This window comes from Lathyrus oleraceus, chromosome 4 (assembly GCF_024323335.1).
Source record: "Lathyrus oleraceus cultivar Zhongwan6 chromosome 4, CAAS_Psat_ZW6_1.0, whole genome shotgun sequence".
In the NCBI taxonomy this organism is placed as follows: domain Eukaryota; kingdom Viridiplantae; phylum Streptophyta; class Magnoliopsida; order Fabales; family Fabaceae; genus Lathyrus; species Lathyrus oleraceus.
The window spans coordinates 74,843,690-74,854,598 of NC_066582.1; positions in this window are offsets into that span (position 1 = coordinate 74,843,690).

Below are 10,909 nucleotides of genomic sequence, written 5' to 3' on the forward strand. Positions count from 1 at the left end.
CACATTTCACTATGGTTGATGTTTGCAACCGTTGTGAAATTCTTTCCTACAAAGTTAAAAGATAACAGGTTCTTATTCATAACACACAAGGGTGCCCTAGCGAACGAGACGACAACGATAGTAAAATCTTCACCATCTTCATTCATTTCTTGGAACGAATATCACTTCTTACTCTTTTCCTCCTCTACGAAGTACTGTACATTACCTTTCTATGTTTGTTGTTCATTATTCATTGCTGATTTCCTGGTCTCTCTCACGTGATATGGTGTGGTTTTCTTTTATGTGATGCGGATTTTTGTTTTGTTGCAATTGGATTCTTTTGTGTTTTGGGTTTATTCATATTTTTGTGATATTTTCGTTGTTTCAAAGCAATGTGTTATTGTCATGTGTCATGTTTTAGCGTTGTGATGTTTTCGTTGTGATGATTTTGTGAGGTTTTTGTTGTTTTCATTTTAGTGCTATAACTTTATTTCAAATGAAGAAATAAATGCTATTATGAATATGCTTTAGGTTTTGGTGTTATATTGTTGTGATGGATGTGATGTGAGTAGCATTAATGTGTCATTCACATTATTCTTTTGATATAAATTTCAAAATTTATTATGGATCGTAGATGGATGAAAGTTGATAGATTAGGTATGATGTATGAGAAAGGAGTTCTTGAATTCCTTGAATTCGCCGAACAAAATCTTCCTGGCAATAATGGTGTCTTTTATTGTCCTTATGTTAATTGTGGTAATATCAAAAAATATTCAAAGGAAGAAATATTACATCACCTATGTTGTGATGGAATGTGTCAAAATTATACAACATGGACGTGGCATGGAGAATTGGATAAAAATCGAAATGCAACGTCACAAATGGATGAAGATGATGAATATATGGATAATTGACTAGAAAATATGATTAGTGATATTGGAGAATCGTCTTATATGAAAACCCATATTTATGATACTTTATGTAGTGATAAATATGCACCTTTATATAAGGAGTGCACAACTTTTACACGACTGTCTGCTTTGACAAAATTGTGATGGAAACATTCACCGTGTAGTTGATTATTTGCAATGGAAGAAAATTAATTCGTTGTTTCTGGATTTTGGCCATGAGCCACGAGACCTTAGGCTCGGGCTTGCCACAGATGGAATGAACCCCTTTGATAATTTGAGTACTAACCATTCTTTGTGGCATGTTCTTTTTACGATTTACAACCTATCTCCATGGTTGAGCATGAAGCACAAGTATATGTTGTTAAGTATGATGATTTTTGGACCATTACAACCGGGAAACGACATAGATGTTTATCTAAGTCCATTAATTAAAGATTTAAGACTTTTGAAGGAGGAATGAGTTGACGTTGATGATGCATATTCTGGTGAAACGTTGAAGATACACACAATGTTATTTTTCATAATCAACGACTTTCTTGCATATGGTAATTTGACTGGATAGAATGTGAAAGGACATAATTTGTGTCCTATATGTGGATCTAATACTTGTTTTCACCAACTTGAGTTTAGAAAGAAAAAAATTGTTTACCTTGGGCATCAGAAATTTCTAAAACCCAAGCATCCTTATCGTAGATTGTGGGAGACTTTTAACAGAGAGTGGGAGTTTGAAATTGCTCTTAAACCTTTAATTGGTGATGAAGTTTATCAACGACAAGAACACCTTATTGTTGTCTTTAGAAAGAATAAAAATGGTCATGTTGAGAGAAATATTTGGAAAAAGAGATTGGTGCATCCACAACTTTTCACAATAGTTGTTGTATTTACAAGGTGTCTAACCTTATCAGTCCATGCACAAACAATTTTCTCCCTCACTTAGTCAAAAATTGTGCTTTCAACATATTTTAATGAATCAGGATATTTTTCACAATTTTTTTTGAAATGCATAACGAAATCGGTGTATAGTTCTTTTGTAGAAGAATTTACTATACGATTCTATGCATCCATTATTTTTTCCACAACCACACCCGTCTTCACCATTTTTCTATCTTCGGACTCTATCTGGTTCGTCCTTACCGCGAGTTTAACCCGACTTCTCACATTCTTTGTTATGTAATATCTACAAAGTAATGCATTAGAAGTAGGAAATACCTTTGCAACCGAGTTCATCAAGGCGGTATTGCGGTCGGTCAGAATCACTTTAGGTATCTCACCTTGGTCCTTCAATAGTGTCTGATACATCTCTAAGGCCCAAGTAGCATTCTCCTCTTTTTCACTCTCTAGAAATTGATCGCGACTTTATGAGTCGAATTGGGGTACAAACTGCAAGTGCACAGTTCTATCGCATAGTTTTAAAAGATATCGATCCCACAGGGACTTATGAATCGATATACCGTTTTCTAAGGTTACTTCGTAAAGCTAAGGCGGATGATACTTTGATTGTTTGGGGAAAAGTTAAAACTAAAATGAGATCTAGGTTAAATATCAATTAAGCGGATATCGGTATGTAGTTCGTCGTAATTAGGGAATCAAATCTTCGTTGGTTTCTTGGTTTTTAAAATAAATCTTTTCAGTAGATACTATTGATTAAAAGTCTTATCTCAAACTCTCGCTCTGTTGAATAGACCATGACTTTATATTAACGTAGCTGTCACTTATTAGTTAAGTCAAAAATCACTTTTTGAAAACAATAGAATCTATAGAAACTCTTTTTAAGAAAATACTAATCGTTTAAACATCCTTGTCTCAAACTCTCGCTCTGTTGACTTAGATTATATAATTAAATTCAAATGCTTAACTCTTGTCCTCACATTTAACTTTTAAAAATACTTTTTGAAAAAGATTAGAATTTAATTAATTCTAAAAATTGTTTTCACCCTGATTTAGAATTAATGTCCAATTTACACTGTCCAGTTAAAAACTCAAACTCTCGTTCTATTGCTTTTAACTTCTTTATGTCTTTTACTTTCGTACAAAAACCTTGTTATTAAACCTATAAATTGAGACCGTAAAAAGAGTGATTTTAATTTTAAACTTAATTAAACCAATTTAGTTTTGATTCCTTCATTCCGCTTACTTTACATACCGATACCTAAATAAATTAGCCAGACATGTTAAACAGATCTAAATAATTATCATGCATAAACAAATTCATTTCAGGCAAATAATATAAATCAACAATAAAGCAGGGCATATATAAATTCAAACAATAATTAAAGAACCTGAGAAATTAAATAGCAGTCTTGAACACTCCACCACAGACCGGTTGGATTTGTTCTTCACAATCTTCGATCAGACAGTAAAATAAAGGCGAAGGAATAAAATACTATGATCTAACGTAAGGTTAGATCTAGTTAAAGTTACACAATAGTTTCCGGCGTAGAAACTATTGTGAGAAAATTAATTGAATGCCTAAAAAATTAAACTAACAAAGGAAATAAATTGCTGAAGAAAAATATGGAATGCTGAAAAAAATATAATGCTGTAAAAATAATGGCAACAGAAACAAGGTTGCTGAAAAAGAAAAAAATGCTAAAAGCTAGAAAGCTGAAAACTAAATTGCAGAGCGTAAAAAAATGTACCCAATTTTTCCCATTTGGGTCCTTTATATAGTGTTCATTTGGTCTTGGTGGTTGAGAAAATCAAGGGAGACTTGGTTTTGGTGGTTGAGAAAATCAAGGGAGACTTGGTTTTGAATGAGGGATCCGTGGAGAAAAGTTTGTTGGAGCAAAATTTGGCATGTTTGGCTGACTGCTTCAAAGTGTACTTCGTGGATGCGTCAAAGCCAAAAATATAGGAGTGGGGTGTGACGTCCGTCACACCATGTGTTACGCTCGTAACACAAAGTAGCAAGGCGTGACGCTCGTCACACCATGCGTGGCGCTCGTCACAGCCTCTCAGCGCATCTCCTTTGTAGTTGTGGGCTGGGCTTTGGTGGAATGCCTTTTTCATCCTCTTTTTGCACCCTCTTTCCTTCCTTTTTCATTTATGCTTCAAATAGTGTGACCTGAGATAAATAGAAGGAAAATACCAAGTAATATCGAATAATATAAAATAAATCGAAACAAATAATAATATAATTTAATTAAATCGAGTCCAAAAATGTGATATAATTTCATGTTATCAAACTCCCCCATACTTAGACTTTTGCTTGTCCTCAAGCAAGATACAATGTATAAATCGATTTGTAATATTAGCCAGATGAAATTTCAAAACACACATCAATTCGTACTAGGTTGCATGTAAACCTTGTTTAGAAGTAACTTGAGTTTAATCTTGACATCAACAACCACTGTCACAACCTCAAATAACCCCACCTTATGCAAACCAGTTCGAGTAATGCCATTATAGCTATCCTAGTTCCTTTACTCTTATTTCACCCGTTTTCATTCTAGCGAAATCACATTAAGCCCTTTATCTTATCGCGCACATAGTGGAGTAACCGGTTAGTGATTCTGATCCCCTTTTAGCTAGAAGTTCTGGTACATAAGTCGGATAACTTCGTTATTCAGTCCATTGCAAATTGCGGGGGATCGGACCGTAGTCCGCCCTACCAAGTTCAGCACCAGATACCTGCTGAACCAACTCATAATGGATCTTTCATATTATGCTTTTGTATGATCTGCAACCTTTAGATTAAATGATCTAGTAAGGATCACCTAACTTAATTAGTGCATTTCCTGATATATATATTTTTTTATGTTACTTTGGGAATCATTCACTTATATTCATCGGCTCTCCACGTAGTTTGCTATTAAGATGGTGCTGACTTCTCGTATAAACTACTCGGGGTTACTATAAAACTAAAAGTTCAAGGGATTGGTATAATAGGTACTTATCCTGATCTAACATGTTGAGATTCTTAGAGCGTTGTTATGGTAATAATTTTTGTCTTGATTTCACTCAAGTTTTATAAAATAAGCGACCTTTATACTTATTGGGTGTGTTAAATTTTTGTTATGGCTCAAGAAAATTGAGGGGAATAGATAATAAGAATTTTTCACACTAGGGACTTGACTTAAAATAAATATATATTATAATAAAAAAAAATTTCATAATAAGAAAGGGAAATAACAATGAAAGGGAAAATAATATACTTGAAAAGGGAAGGTTGAAAGAACAAGGTTTCCCCCCCCCCCCCCCCCCCCCCCACACACACACTTAAATGAAGCATTGTCCCAAATGTTTCAAAGAAAACAAAAGAAAATGAATAGAAAAATGAAAGAAAAAGTCAATGCTGCCTTCCGCCTCGTGTTCTGAGATCTGGTGATCGTTGACGTACTCCTAAGTCGTCAAACCTGCTAAGCAACTCAGTGAACCGCTGGTCGGTTATTGCATTCCTTGCTTCCTGTTGTTGTTGCATCTGGCGCATCAGTTGCATCACTTTGACATTCTGCGCCTGCATGGTATCAATGGCGTCCATGATATCCTCATTAGTTGCTGGCCTCCTTCTGCGACGACGTCGGGAGGATGGAGGTGGATCAATAGGGTGTTCATCTAAGTCATAAAGTCAGCTATTGTGGTTGTGAACACTCGTTCTCTCATGGTTAGGCAAGGTAAATAGTCGAGCCACTAAGGTGTTATTCTCTTCCTTACCAAATAAGGTGTGGGCTAGTATTTTATGAAAATATCGGATAGCAGGGTTATGGATCTTTTGTGAGTGCATCTCATTCGGGTTTGGTTTGGGTTCTCCGGATATGCAACCCCAGAAGTCATCAAGATCAATGTCATCAATAAGGTCCTCCTGGCGGGTATTAAAGACGAAAGGGCCGCTAGGGAATCCTAAGAGGTCAGCAAGGTCTCGACGGGTGTAGGTGAAGTCCATGCTAAATAACCTAAAGGATATTAACCCTTTGTTAAGTCCGTAACCATGTTCAGGGATGTATACAAGGGAAATCAGGAATTCTAAGGTTAGCTCACGGTACGTGACAAACCGTCTCTTAATGGCTGCGTTCTCCTACCCAAGCTGGTTAAACATAAGAAGGAATGATATCTCAGATGCCTAATTTATCCATGGTCGGTCCATAATATATGGTCAATGCCATATCCTTCTGGGCTAGATAATCATACCGCCTTCTCTGAACACTGCCTTTGAAAATGGTATCTACTGGTTGCATGATGAAAGTCAGTAGCTCGATGAATTCAAGTAGATACTGACATTAAGTCAGTAATGGTTATTAAAGAAAAAATACGGATTGACTTTATGAAAGGGAAGAAAATAAATAAATAAATGGATAGAGAGAAAAATTGATATTAATAGAACTGGAAATATTCGCTATGTTTTACGTCAATAGCGCGACGACTTAGGAGTGTAAGTACTCATGGTGGTTCTTTCGAGGATGAATCCTCAGTCAAACTTTTAATTATCCTTGATTTCCATGGCCACTTATCAATCCATCTCTCATATCCATCACTTTTTCTTCTTTTTCTTCTGCGAGGTAGTTTATCCTTCTGAACTTGTGGTGGTGGTTCTGGCTCTATTCTGAGAGCTAGCTTTTCAGGTTTAGGTTCAATTTTTGAAAACACCACCTCAAAGTCTGGTTTGCCCCTTTTTATACTAATTAGTTCCCTAATTTCATGGGCTTCAAATTCTCTCTTCTTGTTCAGGGTGGCAAATAAAGGTGCATTGGTGTGGATATTTTCTGATAGCTCCTCATTTCTTTCGGATTTGGGGTCTACCTTAACTTCCACAGACCTTCGCGGGAAAGGAATTGGTGATTTATAGGGAGGAGGGACAACACATAGCCCTTCCTTCTCTACCTTTTTGACAACCTCCCTTTCGGGTGGTGTTTGTGGAACTTTCTCAATCTCTACTTTTTTCTCACCTGAACCCTCCTCATTATCACTATCCTTAGGATTTTCGGTAAATCTTTCACTGGTGGTTGTTACCATATCTGCATGTTTCTCAGGGAAAGGTCCTAGAGGTGTCTGCGCAAGTAGGGAGATTTGAGTCTCCAATGCCTCGTTGTGAGTGACGAGGGACTCGACCACAATGTTCAGTTGCGTAAGGGTTTCATTAGTATAGAGACTTTGTTTTCTAAATTCTTCATTCTGAAGAGTTTGTGTAGTCACAAAGCGTTCCATCATAGATTCTATCCTTAAGTGAGTTTGCGTCTCAATGAAATCCTCCATTAATATTTCCAGGTTGGATTTATAGGAATCTTGCGATTCCTCAAAATACTGGGAGTGATAATCGTAGAGAAAGTTTGGGTGATACATAGTAATAGAAAAAAAATTGCCTTAGTCTCTACAACGTAACAGAAGAGTTACGATATCGACTAAATAAAAGTCCCCGGCAACGGCGCCTAAAACTTGATCGCGACTTTATGAGTCGAATTGGGGTACAAACTGCAAGTGCACAGTTCTATCGCGTAGTTTTAAAAGATATCGATCCCACAGGGACTTATGAATCGATATACCGTTTTCTAAGGTTACTTCGTAAAGCTAAGGCGGATGATACTTTGATTGTTTGGGGAAAAGTTAAAACTAAAATGAGATCTAGGTTAAATATCAATTAAGCGGATATCGGTATGTAGTTCATCGTAATTAGGGAATCAAATCTTCGTTGGTTTCTTGGTTTTTAAAATAAATCTTTTCAGTAGATACTATTGATTAAAAGTCTTATCTCAAACTCTCGCTCTGTTGAATAGACCATGACTTTATATTAACGTAGCTGTCACTTATTAGTTAAGTCAAAAATCACTTTTTGAAAACAATAGAATCTATAGAAACTCTTTTTAAGAAAATACTAATCGTTTAAACATCCTCGTCTCAAACTCTCGCTCTGTTGACTTAGATTATATAATTAAATTCAAATGCTTAACTCTCGTTCTCGCATTTAACTTTTAAAAATACTTTTTGAAAAAGATTAGAATTTAATTAATTCTAAAAATTGTTTTCACCCTGATTTAGAATTAATGTCCAATTTACACTGTCCAGTTAAAAACTCAAACTCTCGTTCTATTGCTTTTAACTTCTTTATGTCTTTTACTTTCGTACAAAAACCTTGTTATTAAACCTGTAAATTGAGACCGTAAAAAGAGTGATTTTAATTTTAAACTTAATTAAACCAATTTAGTTTTGATTCCATCATTCCGCTTACTTTACATACCGATACCTAAATAAATTAGCCAGACATGCTAAACATATCTAAATAATTATCATGCATAAACAAATTCATTTCAGGCAAATAATATAAATCAACAATAAAGCAGGGCATATATAAATTCAAACAATAATTAAAGAACCTGAGAAATTAAATAGCAGTCTTGAACACTCCACCACAGACCGGTTGGGTTTGTTCTTCACAATCTTCGATCAGACAGTAAAATAAAGGCGAAGGAATAAAATACTATGATCTAACGTAAGGTTAGATCTAGTTAAAGTTACACAATAGTTTCCGGCGTAGAAACTATTGTGAGAAAATTAATTGAATGCCTAAAAAATTAAACTAACAAAGGAAATAAATTGCTGAAGAAAAATATGGAATGCTGAAAAAAATATAATGCTGTAAAAATAATGGCAACAGAAACAAGGTTGCTGAAAAAGAAAAAAATGCTAAAAGCTAGAAAGCTGAAAACTAAATTGCAGAGCGTAAAAAAATGTAAAAGTAGACCGTCCCCAATTTTTCCCATTTGGGTCCTTTATATAGTGTTCATTTGGTCTTGGTGGTTGAGAAAATCAAGGGAGACTTGGTTTTGGTGGTTGAGAAAATCAAGGGAGACTTGGTTTTGAATGAGGGATCCGTGGAGAAAAGTTTGTTGGAGCAAAATTTGGCACGTTTGGCTGACTGCTTCAAAGTGTACTTCGTGGATGCGTCAAAGCCAAAAATATAGGAGTGGGGTGTGACGTCCGTCACACCATGTGTTACGCTCGTAACACAAAGTAGCAAGGCGTGACGCTCGTCACACCATGCGTGGCGCTCGTCACAGCCTCTCAGCGCATCTCCTTTGTAGTTGTGGGCTGGGCTTTGGTGGAATGCCTTTTTCATCCTCTTTTTGCACCCTCTTTCCTTCCTTTTTCACTTATGCTTCAAATAGTGTGACCTGAGATAAATAGAAGGAAAATACCAAGTAATATCGAATAATATAAAATAAATCGAAACAAATAATAATATAATTTAATTAAATCGAGTCCAAAAATATGATATAATTTCATGTTATCAGAAATGCAAACCCAATATAATATGTCTTCTTAGTTGAGGTAATACCAACCATTTCCAATAATGGAAGTCTATACTTGTTAGTTTTGTAGGTTGAATCAAATATGAGCACAGTAGGAAACATCTTGAACAACTTTATGGAATCAGGATGAGTCCAAAATATATCTCTAACAGTAACTCCATCCTCGCACGTTCGGTACCTAGACATATAAATGTTATCATTCAACAATTTCAAGAGTTGTTGCATTTCAGTTCTATCCCCCCTAAGCACCTTATTAGTTTGGTACCAAATATTATACACTTGCTTGATATTTGATATATTTTCGGGTCTTTTCCGTTTCAATGTTGCAAGTAAATTTTTTTGTTGAACCAAATTCAATGTAATGTCAGCAACGCATTCTTTCTCTTCTGACATGAGCCGACACACACTAGGATGGTCGGCTAATTTGCACATAAATCATGGTTATGCAAACCACATATGACATTTGAAAGTGTGAAAAACACAAGAAAGAGGTATTTGAATTGGGTTTTACAAGCAAAAGTTTTTTCCAAAAAAACAAAACACCACTAACAAGTTAATAACAAAGAGATAAAAACACAATGATTTTTATCTTGGTTCGCTTGAACTCAAAGTTAATCCAGCCCACCTGCCAAGGTGATTTTACCTTATACACAAGGTCTTAATCCCCTATACTCAGCAGATTACAATAAACACAAAGAATAACCTTCTTTGTCTTCTCAAGGATCCAACTAAACCTTAGTCTCCTTAAGGACTCACAAAGAACAACTTTCTTTGTCTTCTCAAGGATAACCTCCTTAAGGATTCAAACAAATAGTTTGAAGAATATTTAGTGTGTTACAAGATACTTCTACACAAGCAGATTTTACACAAATGAATAACAAATACTTAAAGAACACTGTATACAAAAGATGATACCTTTTCACAAAGAAAAATATCTTGTCAAAATACTTGTGTTGATCAGCGTTTTCTTCAAGTCTCCAATGCATGCTTATATAGAGTAAGTATGTGACCCTTGGAGGGAAAAATGGGGAAAGCTCCTTGAGCGGTTGTTCATTGTTGGATGAGAAAGGAATGATATCATGTATTGTCCTTTCACCCATAAATTCAGTGGTAGGTGTGATGAATATCACAGTCCGTGCCCACAAAATCAGGTAGTGAAAAGGTTGTTTGATTTGTAGCATGTTCTATTTGATCACGTTCCCATTTGATCTTATCTTCAGATTCATTGGCTTCTGATAAAAGATGATTAAAGCATGAAGTGAAGAAGTAGAGAGCTAGATTCAAAAACTTCAGAACCTTGGGTCAAAACCTTGACAGCGTCAGTAGTCTGGCTTGAGTTCTTTAGTATCTTCAAAGTCTTCAGAATCCTCAGTCAGAACCTTGATAACTTCAATCGTCTGTCTTGAGATCTTCATAATCTTCATCTATATAACACAACTTCAGAAGCTTGTCATTCTTCAGAAGTTTGGTGATTAAAGTCACATCAAGAAGCAAAAACTGAGAGATTGCAACAACAATATAGTGTCTCCTCAGAAGCTTCTGATGGATGAAATAACACAGAAGCAGAAAGAACATTGCAACAGCAATATTGACATCTTTCAGAACTTCTAATTGCAGCGCAGAAGCGGATTTGGGACACAAATTTCAAAAACTGATGATGTTGCACATCATATGATCAGAATCAGAACTGGTTGTTAAAGTTATATAATAACAAACCATTAGGGTATCAAAATTGTTCTCACACAAATACAACATTGTTATCATCAAACCTCAAGATAT